This window comes from Schistocerca serialis, chromosome 4 (genome assembly GCF_023864345.2).
Source record: "Schistocerca serialis cubense isolate TAMUIC-IGC-003099 chromosome 4, iqSchSeri2.2, whole genome shotgun sequence".
Lineage (NCBI taxonomy): Eukaryota > Metazoa > Arthropoda > Insecta > Orthoptera > Acrididae > Schistocerca > Schistocerca serialis.
This window is the reverse complement of record NC_064641.1, coordinates 899,017,252-899,033,174: the sequence shown is the minus strand read 5'-3', so window position 1 is coordinate 899,033,174 and position 15,923 is coordinate 899,017,252. Positions and strand designations below refer to the sequence as shown.

Sequence of the window (15,923 nt, the reverse complement as noted above, 5' to 3'; positions counted from 1 at the left end):
GCTCTGAGCCATTTGAACCAGTTTGAACCAATCCATCAGGAGACTGTTCAAGCTCTGGAGGCTCTGTGACGGTGGTGAGGGGGAGGGGGGGGGGGGTTAAGTTGGAATAATATGGGACCCCTACGTCTTGATACGACTCTGACAAGTGACAGGTACGTAAACATCCTGTCTGATCACCTGCATCCATTCATGCCCACTGTGCATTCCGACGGACTTCGGCAATTCCGGCAGGACAATGCGACACCCCACACGTCCAGAATTGCTACAGGGTGGCTCCAGGTACACTCTTCTGAGCTTAAACACTTCCGCTGTCCACCAAACTCCCCAGACATGAACATTATTAAGCATACCTCGGATTCGTTGCAACGTGCCGTTCAGAAGAGATATGCATGCCCTTGTACTCTTACGGATTTATGGGCAGCCCTCCAGCATTCGTGGTGTCAATTCCTTCCAGCACTACCTAAGACATTAGTCGAGTCTACGCCACGTCATGTTGCGGCACTTCTGGGTGCTCGCGGGGGCCTCACACGATATCAGGCCGGTATACCAGTTTCTTTGGGTCTTCAGTGTATATCCAACCTCAGACGTCGAGGACAAGAAAAAAAATTCAAGGAGGGGTGAATGGAGTGAAAAAGGGACATTATCGAACAGAGTATCAAAGGAGCTGATGATAGCAGAATTACGGTTTGTGGTCGATTATAATCGTATTCATACATGATATCTTCCCTGGGGAGAAGATCTGTTTTTACTCCCGAACAAGAACAAGAATTAGTCAACTATGTGCCTACAGACGCAACATTATTCCATGGAATTTGCCTGGTTTTCTTGGGGCGAAATGCACGTCACCTTCCCGAAAAACTAGGCCTGAAGCAAAATGTCAATAAAATTACCATAACGGCTGGGAAAGAGGGTTAAATCGTTTCAAAAACATAGCTCCTGAAATAAGCTTAAGAAGATCATCGGCAGCAAGTATCAATGGAGTTCTCGCTTTCAACAAAGCGAAACCATTTTTGAAAAACAAAAGGTATACATACGTTGATATAAACATACTAAGCAGGAAGCAAGCCTGTCCTAAGTAAAGAAGGAAAAGCTGAAATGCGGAAGGAATATATAGAGGCTATATATAAATGGAACAAACATGAAGACAATATTATGCAATGGAAATGAGCGTTTGGCGTCATTGGCCGTGCGGACCCTTACGGGGCAGGTCCGGCCGCCTTGGTGCAGGTCATTACAGTCGACCCAGCCGGGAATCGAACCTGAGCCCGTAGGACGGCAATCCGTCACGCTGACCACTTTTTTTCTGGTCTCATTTTGTTCGTTTTTGTTCGTTGCATCTGCTCGGTGCAGACGTCAGAAGACACCCGTTTCAGTTCGTCGTTGATCCATTAACTCAGTTTTTTTATTACAGAGGGCAGCTAACCCACTGACCGAACACGCTGAGTTACTGTGTCGGCAAACCACTCAGTTATCGGGGTGGACAATACTATGCAATGAGAAGAAGCAGTAGGTAAACGTGAGATGGGAGATACTATACTGCAAGACGAATTTGACTGAGCTCTCACACTCCCATGCAGACCAGCACCGGCCCCCACAAATCTGAATATTCCATGAGTCGATCAGCAGGCCAAATAGACACCCACAATTATCCCCTTTTAAGCTCTGTTAAGTGCTGATAATACTGTCTTACACGACTATGCAGCATCTGCGTGACCTTCACAGTAATCACTCAACATATAACGCTATTCGCACCTCCGCTCCACGTCTTTTTGCCAGGCTGGCATCTTTATTGCACTCAGCTGCTCCATTTGGAATTGACAATAGAAGATCGCTAAATCCTTCACCACAAGCGTGGCCTCTTCCCCTTGTTGCAGAAGAAGAATCTCTCTTTAATAGGAGTCATTATCTTTTCATTTTTTTTTTTTTTTTTTTTTTTTTGCATTTCCTTAGTAAACCAGATCCCATACTGCGCTAATTACTTGTAATTCTGGGACTGGCAATTTTGCGGCATCGTCCGCTTCCACGGTTGCGCTGTCCGTTTGATAATCTTCCTCCTCAAAAAGGGTGGCGGGGCGGTAAAGAAATCTTGCTAGTCCAGCCATGGCTTCTTCGAGAAGAGCACCTCTGGAATACGCTGTCATTGGGTCAGCCAGAAACCGTTCACGCCAATGACTGGCGCCACAGCTGTGTTCACACCTCGTGGCCTCATTACCTTCCCTGTTCCACTAACAAATGGAGAGAGATAATTATTACTTCTTGTACATCTCTGTACGGTCCGCCCCTGGTAGCTGAGCGGTCAGCGCAACAGAATGTCTACCCGACGGGAGGCCCTGGTCTCACGACATTTACATTTATTTACCTCTGTACGAGCCCTAAGGTCGCACGGTTTCTCCTTTGGGTACCTTCTCGAGATGAGCATTGGAGGTAAACGAGCTCGTCCTTCCGTCTCTTGAAAATCCTGTTCTTAAAACCTCTTGAAGAGTGCATGAGAAAAAGTATCTACACAACTATATCTTGAGACTGTCTTTAGTCGGTCACACGACTAGTTTCGATGGCACGTTACCACCATCTTCATGTTGTAGAATTTCCCGTAATAGTAAAGGGCATATCATTTATATAAAAAAGGAACAGGAGTGGCCCCAACACTGATCCCTGGGGCACCCCCCATTTGACTGTACCCCACTCAGACACCGCACTGCAGTTCCTGATGCAAACCAGCCAATGTGCGTTAGTAACAGGGACCTCACAGTAAATGCCGAAATACTCTTTTGGCGGTGGAGGGCTTGAAAATGGCGGTAATGTGCCGCCGAAACTAGTCATGTGATAGAATAAAGACATTTTCAAGATACGGCTGTGGTGGTAACTTCTGATGCCTCTATAAACATAAGAATTTCGGCATCTCTATCGTACTGTCCGAGCATTCTAGCAGCACTATTCTAAACTGTTTCGATGTCTTTCTTTAATCCGACCTGCTTGGAATTCCAAACACTCGAGTAGTTTTCAGGAATGGCTCACACCAGCGTTATGTACACCGTCTCTTTTACAGGTACGCTACACGTCGCCATAGCTTTCCCAACACAAAGTAGTCAGCCACTCGCCTTCAGTACATCTCACCTCATGCTCTCGTTTGATTGCAGTTCGAAGAGGAATACGAAGCGGACAAATAAAGGAAGATTTTGAGTTCAATGACAACAGCCATGTATTCCTGCACATCATTTGCAGAAATTACCTATGGGACGTTAAACGCTAATGTTCTTTTCGACAATAAACACTCTAAACACTGAGTTCCATCAATTTGTCCCATAATAACGGTAGCACAAATGGACCTCCCTGCGTAGCAACATAAAGTGACTTGTACTTACGATTTAAGTAAAAAAATTGACTTCCCTTCAATTTTGTACATTGTGAATCGCATTTTCACTTTTTTCTGACGAGGTATAAGTATATACAGTATACACAGTCGCCGAAAAATATTTATCTTTTATGCGATGAAACATTTAATCTCCCTCTCATGTGCCAACAACAAATCTTACACAATATTGCGATTTATTTATTTATAAGGACAGACCTAATGTTTGTGGAGACACCCAGCAACTGTTTGAACTAAACAGTTAATTAGCTACAACTTTCCGTCACAGCTACGATTTAATATAGGCGATTATCATCTTCAAATCTCTCCATTTTGTGCCTAGAGTTCATTTTGCAAATGATTTTGCATACTGAATCAAACAGTGAGACAGCTTGTATTTTTTAAATTAGTCATTTTTTATTACTTACTATGGTCATATCGACTCACAATTGGTTCACCTCTTACTTTAACAACAGACAGCAAAAGGTCATTACTCACAGTGTTGAGAATGTCTGTGATGTGGTGTCTGAGTGGGGTACAGTCAAATGGGGTGTGTCCCAGGGATCAGTGTTGAGGCCACTCCTGTTCCTTTTTTATATAAACGATATGCCCTCTACTATTATGGGTAATTCTAAAATATTTCTGTTTGCTGGTGTCACTAGCTTGGCAGTAAAGGATGTTGTGTGCAACATTGACTCTGTTTCAAATAGTGCAGTTCATGACGTAAGTTCATGGCTTGTAGAAAATAGACTAACGCTAAATCACAGTAAGACTCAATTTTTACGGTTTCTAACGCACTATTCAATAAAACCAGATTTTTAATTTCACAGAATGGGCATATGATTAGTGAAATTGAACAGTTCAAATTTCTAGGTGTTGAGATAGATAGCAAACTGTCGTGGAAAGCCCACGTTCAGGATCTTGTTCGAAGACTTAATGCTGTCTACTTCGCTTATGTTCATTCGCCTATGTCGTATGGTGTTATATTTTCGGGTAACTCTTCCCATTGTAAAAGGATATTTTTGGCTCAGAAATGGGCAATTCGGGCAATAAGTCGTGTAAGCTCGCGAACCTCTTGTCGACCCCTGGTCACGAGTCTGGGTATTTTGACATTGGCCTCTCAATATGTACATATAATTTTTGCTTTCGTTTCTTGTTAACAAATCAGTTTATTCCCGAGAATTAGTAGCTTTCACTCAGTTAATCTGCATTCGGATCGCATTTCCTTAACTCTCGTGCAGAAATGTGTTCAGTCTACTGCTGCATCCATTTTCAATAAGCTACCACAAGAAATCAAAGATCTTAGCAGTAATCGACGAGCTTTCAAATCGAATCTGAAGAGTTTCCTCGTGGGTCAAAATGGTTCAAAGGGCTCTAAGCACTATGGAACTTAACATCTGAGGTCATCAGTCCCCTAGACTTAGAATTAATTAAACCTAACTAACCTAAGGGCATCACACACAACAATGCCCGAGGCAGGATTCAAACCTGCGACCGTAGCAGCAGCGCGGTTCCGGACTGAAGCGCCTAGAACCGCTCGGCCAACGCGGCCGGCTCACGTGGGTCACTCCTTCTATTCTGTTGAGGAGTTCCATCAAAAATTAGGCTGAATCTTATGTTCTATTGTTGACTGCGTCAACTGAAACTTATGCCTTGACTTTTTTTGGGTTTATAGACATTTTATTTTATCTGTTACTACTTTTATCTTGTAATTTCATGTACTGACACGTTCCATGACTTGGAGATTTGCTCTTCAGTTCGGTCGTACGGAACTAGATGTGTAAACAACCAAACAAACCGCCAACAGCCTACATAAAATCGCAACTACGACGAAAAATTATAACTCATTATTCATTCATTTGAAATGATTGGTAGAACATGGCTGCATTCAGTCAACGAATTAGCTTTCTAAACAACATATTTAGGCATACTATTCTGAATGAAGCACTGGAACAGTAAATTTTGTTTAGCGTCCTCATTACTGTCTGAAGAAGCATCATTGTGAGTTTCTGCATAATTAAGACAGATGTCGACAAATTTTCTGCCGTTGTTAGCCTTATTTCTCCACAGTTTTACAGGACAGCGTCACTTAAAATGCAGATTCTCAATTAAACAGGTTCCCTGGTCGCAGACGGACCGCTCACTGTCCAGATTCAACGAAATATTCGTCCATTAGCACGCGAGGCGCTTGCTTGGCGGACCCAGCGTCGTGGCATCTCCGATTTGTTTATGCCCTGCTTGTGAGAGAACTCAGCAAGGTTAACATGCACGTGGTTGTCGCTATGAAGTTCGCTGGCTACACTCAGCATGCAGTGCTGAGAGGTTATGGTGATTGGCGAGACAATTCTTTTCGCCAGTATATGTTCCTACACGAAATGGAGAGCAAAATATCGAGAGCTTATTGAGCCATGGTATTTATTACATTAATATCGGGTCGTAGAAGGCGAACACCTTTAATTATTACTCTAAAATGGAGCAGTAGTAGCCCAAAAAGAGCAGCTTCATCAAAAGTAAACAGACTTAATGTCTGCTACTCAAGTGAGTAGCCTCGAAACATGCCTCATTTCAGTAGGACATCAAGGCGCCGTCAGCAGGTAAAGAGGATTATTGTGACACCAGACAATTATTCTGTCTCAACTATTAGCTACAAGGAGACGCCGCTCCCCTGCCAAAGTTCGATGGCATTTGACAAAAGCATGAGTCGATATACAAACAAAATGAGTTGCAGAGACAATTCCCAAATCGTTGATTGGACGCGGAGGAGATGTGTAGTGGCCGGCTCGTTCGCCGATCTTGACGCCTCTGGATTTTTTCTTGTGAGGATTCGTAAAAGACATTGTTTATAAAGAGTTTCCAACTACACCTGACGATATGCGAGAGAGAATTGTCAGAGTATGTGCTTTGACAAGTGATAAGAAACACCACTCAATCTATGATACGAATACTGCAGCACTGCGTTGATATCAATGATCATCACTTCGAACACCTTCTGTAAATGGATGTTCATGCCACCTTTTTAACCTTCGTTGACCTTCAAACACCTTACTGTTACACATCACTGGATTCGTCTCGATAGCCGCTAACAGAAATTAAGTACCAAACTATAGCATCCCATTAAAAAAAAAAGTTGACCTTCATATCTCTGACGCGACCCGACATAGCAACAAAAAACCAACATCATATTACGGTCCCCGTTGTCCAATGCAACATTCGTCCCACAAACTTTTCAGCTACTATCATACTTCCGGAATTATTCTAGGTGGCAATAGTTAGTGACTCACCCTGTATAATTGGGAGGAGGCAGGGGGGGAAGGGAGATTATCGCTAGCACTCTGTGCGCACTTACTCCAGCAGTCACGCACACTTACATAAGCAATTAAACAGAGTCAGCACGTATCAGACAATATTTAACTTAATGAATGCATTCTGTGTAGCATGTTTACCATGCATTGCTATATGTCAGAATGAGACCAAATTGAAAAGTGCTGCGTAAAAAAGTTAACTTACATTTGCATTTTAAGATTACTTGAGTAACACATGCGTAAAACATCGAAACCATCAACTTCTAGCAACACGCTGTTCAGCGGTTTATTCATCACACATTATTAATAATAAAATGTTACCTTCTTTTGTTCCAGTGCCTGACGCACCGCGCAACTTCCCTTGGGTAAGTTCATTCAACAAACTTCCAACATTACATTCGAGCACATGTGTAAAGCATGAATTTACTGCATATAACAGTGCTTAAAAATTATTTGTCACAGAAATAGCTGTGGAATTAAGAGTGATCAAAACACTGAAGAGTGTTCTACTTTGGCAAGAGCACGTTGCCCGTGAACTAAATTAAATATTCACCCAATATTTTCGTGACTATAGCTTCGTAGGCTTACACGGCCGGAGTCAAACTTGAAGAAAACCTTTTTCAGTATTAGGCCACATTATTACAAAAGACTAAACAAGTAAGATGACGTTTCGAAGGACTTCGGAGCGGTGGCTAACTGCAGGGGGAGAAACAGCAGGTCCTTCTCGTTTTCAAGGAGGGTCGTCGAACAGACGCACACTCTGACATCGATCTGTTGTAAGGCACTAGAGCATTCTTTACGCTATCATATTACGAGATTTCTGTAGACCATAAATATCCTCTGCAGCAATCGACCCGGGTTTCAAAAACAACGATGGTGTGAAACCCAGCACGCCCAGTTCGTCCACGAGATCCAGAAAGCAGAAGATATTGGCGCCCAGTTTGATGCTGTGTTTCTGCACTTCCGGAAGGCGTCCAACACAGCTCTGCGCAGCCTCGTAATGAACTAAATACGAGCAAAGCGGCGCGGCATACCAGACGAGCTGTGAGAGCGAATTGAAGATTGTAGAAAACAAAACACAGTACATCATTCTGAACATGTTCAGACGTAAGAGTAACCTCGGGCGTACCGCAAGAGAGTGTTACAGAATCCTTACTTTCCACAATATACACTGAAGAGCCAAAGAAACTGGTACAGCTGCGCAATATCGTGTAGGGCCCCCGCGAACACGCAGAAGTGCCGCAACACGACGTGGCATGGACTCAACTAATGTCTGAAGTAGTGATGGAGGAAACTGGCACCATGGATCCTGCAGAGCAGTTCATAATTCCGTAAGAGTACGAGGGGGTTGAGATCTTTTCTGAACAGCACGTTCAAGGCATCCCAGATAAGCTCAATAATGTTCATGTCTGAGGAGTTCAGCAGCCAGCGGAAGTATTTAAACTCAGAAGAGTGCTCCTAGAGTCACTCTGTAGCAATTCTGGACGTGTGGGGTGTCGCATTTTTCCGCTGGAATTTTCCAAGTCCGTCGGAATGCACAATGGACATGAATGGATGATGCAAGTGATCAGACAGGGTGCTAACGTACGTGTCACTTGTCAGAGTCGTATCAAGACGGATCAGGGGTCCCATAACACCCCCAACTGCACACGTCCCACATCATTACAGAGTCTGCGCGAGCTTCAGCAGTCCCCTACTGACATGCAGGGTCCATGGATTAAATAGGTTGTTTCCATAACCGTACACGACCATCGGCTCCATACAATTTGATACGAGACTCATCCAACCAGCAACATGTTTCCAGTGATCGACAGTCCAATGTCGGTGTTGCGGGCCCAGGCGCGGCATAAAGCTTTGTGTCGTGCAGTCATCAAGGGTACAAGAGTGGGCGTTCGGCTCCGAAGGCCCGTATCGATGATGTTTCGTTGAATGGTTCTCACGCTGACACTTGCTGATGGCACAGCATTGAAATCTGGTGCAATATGCAGAAGGGTTGCACTTCTGTCACGTTGAACGATTGTCTTCAGTCCCATCCTTGCAGGATCTTTTACTAGCTGCAGCGATGTCGGAGATTTGATGTTTTACCAGATTCCTAATATTCATGGCCCGCTCGTGAAATGTCCCTAAGGGAAAATCCCCACTTCATTGCTATCTCGGAGATGCTGTGTCCCATCGCTCGTGCGCCGACTATAATACCACGTACAAACTCTCTTAAATCTCGATAACCTGCCACTGTAGCAGCAGTAACCGACGCAACAACTGCGCCAGACACTTATTGTCTTCTATAGGCTTTGTCGACCGCAGCGCCGTATTCTGCCTGTTAACATATCTCTGTATTTGAATGCGCATGTCTATACCAGTTTCTTTGGCGCTTCTGTGTACATAAATGACATAGTGGAGAACCTCGGAAATTCCTTGATGTTTTTTGCGGATGACGCTGTTGTGTACAGAGTAGTCACTGCGCTAGGAAATTGTAGTGAAATGCAGGAAGACCTGCAGGAGACCGACGCTTTGTGCAGGGATTGGTAATCGATCGTCAAGATGAATAAATGTAACGTACTGCGAATACATAGAAAGTAAAACCAGTTATTGTATGATTACACGAGTGCAGAACAATCACTGAAAGCTAACACATTCATGGTTCTGGAGTGTAATGATCACATAAAAGCAATCGTAGTAAAGCAGACGCCACACTGAGGAGGTAGCTTACAAAACCCTCGTTCGCCCAACAGTTGAATATCACTCGGCGCTCTGGTATCCGCACCAGATAGGACTGATAGAGGAAACAGATTAGGTACACAGATGCGCAGCGCCTTTGGAACAGGTTCATTTAGTAAGCACGAAAGCGTCACAGCGATCATCAAGCAACTGCAGTTGCGAACGCTGCACGAGGTGCGTTCTCCATCACCGAACTGGTTTACTGTTAATGTTCCGAGTCGACAAATACCTTGGTTCCTCCTATGTATACATCGCGAAAAGGCCAGGCAGATAAAGTGAGACTCGAGCCACATTGAGGCTTTGCGGCTGCTTGTCTTACCCCTGAAACTACTCTGAACCATGAACTCGATTTACCGTCAACTCTAACTGCTGCCTGACTATCCATGTAAAGACCTTTAACTGCTTGCAAAAGTTAGCCTCCTATTCCATAATCTTGTAGAACAGACAATAACTTCCTCCTAGGAACCCGGTCATATGCCTTTTCTAGATCTATAAAGCGTAGATACATTTCCCTGTTCCATTCATGACACTTCTCCATTATTTGCCGTCAGCTAAAGATCTGGTCCTGACAACCTCTAAGAGGCCTAAACCCACACTGATTTTCATCCAATTGCTCCTCAACTAATACTCGCACTTTCCTTTCAACAATACCTGAGAAGATTTTACCCACAACGCTGATTAAAGAGATACCTCTGTAGTTGTTACAATCTTTTCTGTTTCCATGTTTTTAAGATTGGTGTGATTACTGCTTTTGTCCAGTCTGATGGAACCTGTCCCGACTCCCAGGCCATTTCAGTTATCCTGTGTAGCCATTTAAGACCTTACATTCCACTGTATTTGATGAGTTCCGACTTAATTTCATCCACCCCAGCCGCTTTATTGCACAGCAATCTATTGACCATTTTTTCCGCTTCCTCAAATGTGATCCTATTTCCATCATCATTCCTATCCCATTCTACCTCGAAATCTGAAACATTACTGATCGCATTTTCACCTACATTGAGCAACTCTCCAAAATATTCCCTCCATCTGCCCAAGGCATCCACAGGATTCACCAGCAGTTTTCCTGACCTGTCCAAAATACTTGTCATTTCCTTCTTACCTCCCTTTCGAAGACTGCTAATTACACTCCAGAATGGTTTTCCAGTAGCTTGACCCATAGTCTCCAACCTGCTTCCAACGTCTTCCCACGATTTCTTCTTGGATGCTGCAATTATCTGTTTGGCTTTGTTTCTTTCTTCAACATAACTTTCTCTGTCTACCTGGGTTCTGGTATGTAGCCATTTTTGATACGCCTTCTTTTTCCTTTTACAGGCTGCCTTGACTGTATCATTCCACCAAGCTGTTTGCTTCATCCTACTTTTACACACTACTGTTACAAGACATTCTTTAGCCACTTCTAGTACTGTGTCCCTGTACCTTGTCCATTCCTTTTCCAATTACTGTAATTGACTACACTCAACTAACTGGTACCTTTCTGAGATCGCTGTTATGTACTTGTGCCTGATTTCCTTATCCTGAAGTTTCTCCACTCTTATCCTCCTACATATGGACCTGACCTCCTGCACTTTCGGCTTCACAATCCCAATTTCACTGCAGATTAAATAATGATCAGTGTCATCAAAGAATCCCCTGAATACACGTGTGTCCCTCACAGCCTTCCTGAGTTCCTGATCTGTTATTATATAGTCAATGACAGATCTGGTTCCCCTGCCTTCCCAAGTATACCGGTGAATGTTCTTATGTTTAAAAAAGGAGTTTGTGATTACTAAGCCCATACTGGCACAGAAATCCAAGAGTTGTTTCCCGTTCCTGTTGGCCTCCATATCCTCTCCAAATTTACCCATAACCTTTTCATACCCTTCTGTTCGATTTCCAATCCTGGCGTTAAAATCACCCATGAGCAGAACACTGTCCTTGTCCTTTACTCTAACAACTACATCACTGAGTGCCTCATAAAAACTATCCATCTTATCTTGATCTGTCCCTTCAGAATGCGAATATACTGACACAATCCTAATTTTCTTGATAGACACTGTCAAATCTATCCACATCAGTCGTTCGTTTACATACCTTATTGCAACTACGCTGGGTTCCATTTCTTTCCTGATGTAAAGCCCTACACCCCATTGTGCTATTCCTGCTTTGACTCCTGACAGGTAGACCTTGTATTCTCCCACTACCTCTTCTTTCTCACCCCTTACCCGAATGTCCTAACAGCTAAAACGTCCAGCCCCATCTTACTTGCAGCCTCTGCCAGCTCTACCTTCTTCCCAGAGTAGCCCCCATTGATATTAATAGCTCCCCATCTCATTACCATTTGTTTGCCAAGTCGCATCTTAGGAGTCCCTGGTTTGTCAGTTAGAGGTGGGACTCCGTCACCTCCAAAGGTCCGAGGCATTTTGCTCTGATTGTTGCCAGCATCATATTTAAAGCACCAGGGAAGCAGGTTGCATGTAGTAACCTTTAAACAAATTTATAATAAGAAACTGACAACAATTCAGACTTAAAAATAATAATCTAATAAATCCAATTTAACAAAAGCTCTTGAAATACGCAACCACAAATTTCAGCGGGATCCCATTATCACAAGTTTTGTACACACAAGTTTTTTTCGTGCCACAGTTTAAAATTTGCTCGTTTACTGTACAGTAGTACAGAAGAATTTCAAAGTAAGTTTAGTTGCAAAACTCCTTCAGTTCAATTACCAAAGGTAATCACTTAGCTCATGAACAAATCTTCAACATTAGAATTCATCCGCTGCTACCTCAGTGGGTTCACTGAGCCGTAATCTTGCAATCTTACTTTACTTCACACGTCAGTCTTGCACACACTTCCTGGAAAATCATTACACACATCATTAAATTGGCGTGATAAGACCTGAAACATAAATCAATTACCACTGCTTCCACAGATGCATACAAATAATGGGCCCCTTAGGGCAAACTCAATGACAACTTCTAAGATGAACAGTTAAAACAAAATAAAGAAAAAGACCAGTCAGGAAATAGTAGAGCTAATGGCATCCCACAAGGGCAGCCTGAATTACAATTTTGCAAGACGAAGAACTAAAACTCAGAGATGGGCAAGTACTCAATAATAAAGTTACTCATCTTCACATGGAGTTATCCAGTCCCCGTGTGCCAATGCAACCAGGCCGCTGTGACAGTATAGTGACGGCTGCACAGACATCCTACCGTTGCTTTAAACGCTGATCTTCTTCCGGCAACACCAGTACTGTGCAACCGAAGCGCTCTTGCGTGCAAAAGGGGAGCTCCTTTCCAAATTACAGCTTTTCAAACAACGGCTCTGAACAACAAGTAGCCCGCGCTATCACTCCAGTTGCGGCGAAGTCGTTTTCCGGCACATACATAGACTCCCACCAGCTCGCCACCTTCCTCATGTCGCTGCTAACTCAACTCCTGTCGCTGTCTGTCACACGCCGCCTCGAGGACCACATTCGCACCACGAGCATCTTTGGAAAAGAGATTCTACACAACTAGCGATTCCACCAGAGAGGCACAAATCTGTGGAAAGTTTCAACGCACGGAACAATACAGACGGTCCTCTTCGCCACATACCGTAAGGTGGATTGCGGAGTATAGCTGTTGATGTAGATGTAGATGATCACAAATTGTTCGATTCGCGGGAGAGTGTCAAGGAAAAGCAGCACCTTTCGAATTAGAGGAGTCTAAAGGTAGACGCCAATTATCACACAAAAAGCTATTTACAAATTTTTCAAGAATCACTGCTGTTGCTGTGGTCTTCAGTCCTCAGACTGGTTTGATGCAGCTCTCCGTGCTAATCCATCCTGTGCAAGCTTCTTCATCTCCCGGTACCTACTGCAGCCTACATCCTTCTGAATCTGCTTATTGTATTCATCCCTTGGTCTCCCTCTACGATTTTTACCCTCCACGCTGCCCTACAATACTAAATTTGTCATCCCTTGATGCCTCAGAACATGTCCTACCAACCGATCCCTTCTTCTAGTCAAGTTGTGCCACAAACTCCTTCCCAATTCTATTCAATACCTCCACATTAGTTATGTGACCTACCCACCTAATCTTCAGCATTCTTCTGTAGCACCACATTTCGAAAGCTTCTATTCTCTTCTTGTCTAAACTATTTATCGTCCATGTTTCACTTCCATACATGGCTACACTCCATACACTTTCAGAAACGACTTCCTGACACTTAAATCAATACTCGATGTTAACAAATTTCTCTTCTTCAGAAATGCTTTCCTTGCCATTCCCAGTCTACATTTTATATCCTCTCTACCTCGACCATCATCAGTTATTTTGCTCCCCAAATAGCAAAACTCCTTTACTACTTTAAGTGTCTCATTTCCTAATCTAATTCCCTCAGCATCGCCCGACTTAATTCAACTATATTCCATTATGCTCGTTTTGCTTTTGTTGATGTTCATCTTATATCCTCCTTTCGAAACGCTGTCCATTCCATTCAGCTGCTCTTGCAGGTCCTTTGGTGTCTGTGACAGAATTACAATGTCATGAATCACTATTAGATGAATAATTAAGGAATACAGCCTTTTGTGTATCACTCCCGTATGGACCGTAGGGCGAGACTGGAGCAATTACAGTGGACAAAGAGACATTTAAACTCCCATATTACTAGCGTTCCAGGCACGAATAGAATGAGAAGAAACGCTAATGTTCTTTGCAGTTTGCAAAGTATGCGTGTAGGTTTAGATGGAACACAACTTCCTCGTTCCGAGTCTAGAACACATTACGCAAGGGAAGTGATGTCATTGGAAAGGCGTCCGGTTCCCAAAATACCACGGACCCTAATGGAGAAATCGTGAGTCAACGTGCAGTTCCGCGGAAATGGACGGGACTGGACGTTATGCAACGCAGTCGAAGGCGTCGGCCGTTCCATTCTCCGCACAGTACGACACAAGGCGCGGGCGGCCGAACCGGGCCGGACACACGCGACTGCGGAATTGGCTGGCAGCGGGCGAGGTGCTTAATCTCTCGATCGACAAGCGCCCGCCAGAATGGACATAACGGGACAGCAGCGGCAATCTGACACCGACACCGCCTCGTTCCGTAACAGCCGAGCGGCGCTCAAGGCCGCACCGGCGTAACCCAGCGGCCGCCGTTCGTCCCTGCCTCGCGAATCCTGGAGACGGCGGGGTCTCAGTATCACCTGGTGCTTAGTGACTTTGCGTTGGGAGCAACTCTCATTCAAAACGCAACGTTCTCGGTACGCTCTCGCTGTCATGTCAACGCCGTGTGTGCCTTTACAGTTAGACCGCAAGGGTTGTCCACCTCTCCCCCCCCCCCCCCCTCCCCCACCTATGGCTCCACCTCGAGCCACGATTAGTGCCTCCCCGATGCAGAACCTCCAGTCCCTGCACAATAAGGTGCTTCGGTAGAGCCTGCATGCCCCCTACCCCTCCCCCCCCCCCCCCCCCCCCCCCCCGCACGAGGGCAACTACCCTCCACGAGGAATCAAGCATGATAGAAGACGTCCATTCAAGAGAAGGCAAGGTGTCTCTACGACAAAATGGATGCCCTACGCGACACGGTCGCTGGCTTACAAAACATTGGCACCACGACTTCCCGGCACTGGCACCGCCAACCTGTTCCTCTCACCATCCTTGAGGATTCAGATTAGAACATGGCTAACAATAGCCCTGTTACGGCCACTAATGAAATGTCAGTCTTGATACGACAACTCGATATGTACCGACCATCATACGACCACCAACATTAGCACCTATGTAGTTGTGATACATATTACCTGCTACCTTGGACTTCCAACGTCGGAGGGTGGTATGGGACTTCAAATACCACCGCCACATCCAAGACGTGCACCCAAAATATGTCACTGGAATAACATCGTTATAGGATAGAACAAATTTACCCTTACGCTAAGACAGTAAGAATGAGACCCACCGATGATTTAGGAAAAAACGACACCTTGTCTATGGAGTGGGTGATTGATTCCTTTGTAAATTTTTTTTTGTTTTATAAGAACGTAGGCTTACGCGGCCGGTGTCATAGTAATTAAAATTGTTCAGGGCACGAGGAAGGCCGTTGCAATTCGGCCGAAAAGTCGGTTTTAGTTTATTATTGTTGTTAGTTTTTAGCAATGACGCGGCATGATACCCAGAAGAATTTTAATCACTATTTTTTTGTTTATTTCTAGACACAATCACACGTTTATGGCGCAGTCATAACCGGTTTCGGCCGTACAATGACCATCTTCAGATGCTAAAGGCGGTATACACTGAACACAGGTTCATGCGATGACTCTGTATCTCAACGTAAAAAAAAAAAAAAAAAAAAAAAAAAAAAACACCAGCACAATGAGGGTGCCTCATTGTCATCACATCAAATCAGGATTACACGTGGTGCTAGACTCACGAGGGAAACTTTCCCTAGCACCCCCCTTAGATTTAGTGGTAAGATGACCTAGTGGAAAGCCTGTTAAAAACTAAAAGTAGAACAAGCATTCAAACAGGAAAAGGTGTACTGAGCTGTGGAAACAAAAGCATAGTTGAAACACTGAACGGTCCAAGCTTAACA

At 44.2% G+C, this 15,923-nt stretch overlaps 1 protein-coding gene across 1 annotated transcript in view; it reads left to right on the top strand.

Annotated features, from left to right (window-relative positions):
• Nucleotides 1–15,923, top strand: part of LOC126473577 (arylsulfatase J-like) — a 282,841-nt gene that overhangs the window by 103,912 nt on the left and 163,006 nt on the right. The window contains exon 2 of the mRNA XM_050100722.1: nucleotides 6,988–7,016. The gene's annotated coding sequence lies outside the window, so the exon portion shown is untranslated. The remainder of the gene's footprint in view (nucleotides 1–6,987; nucleotides 7,017–15,923) is intronic.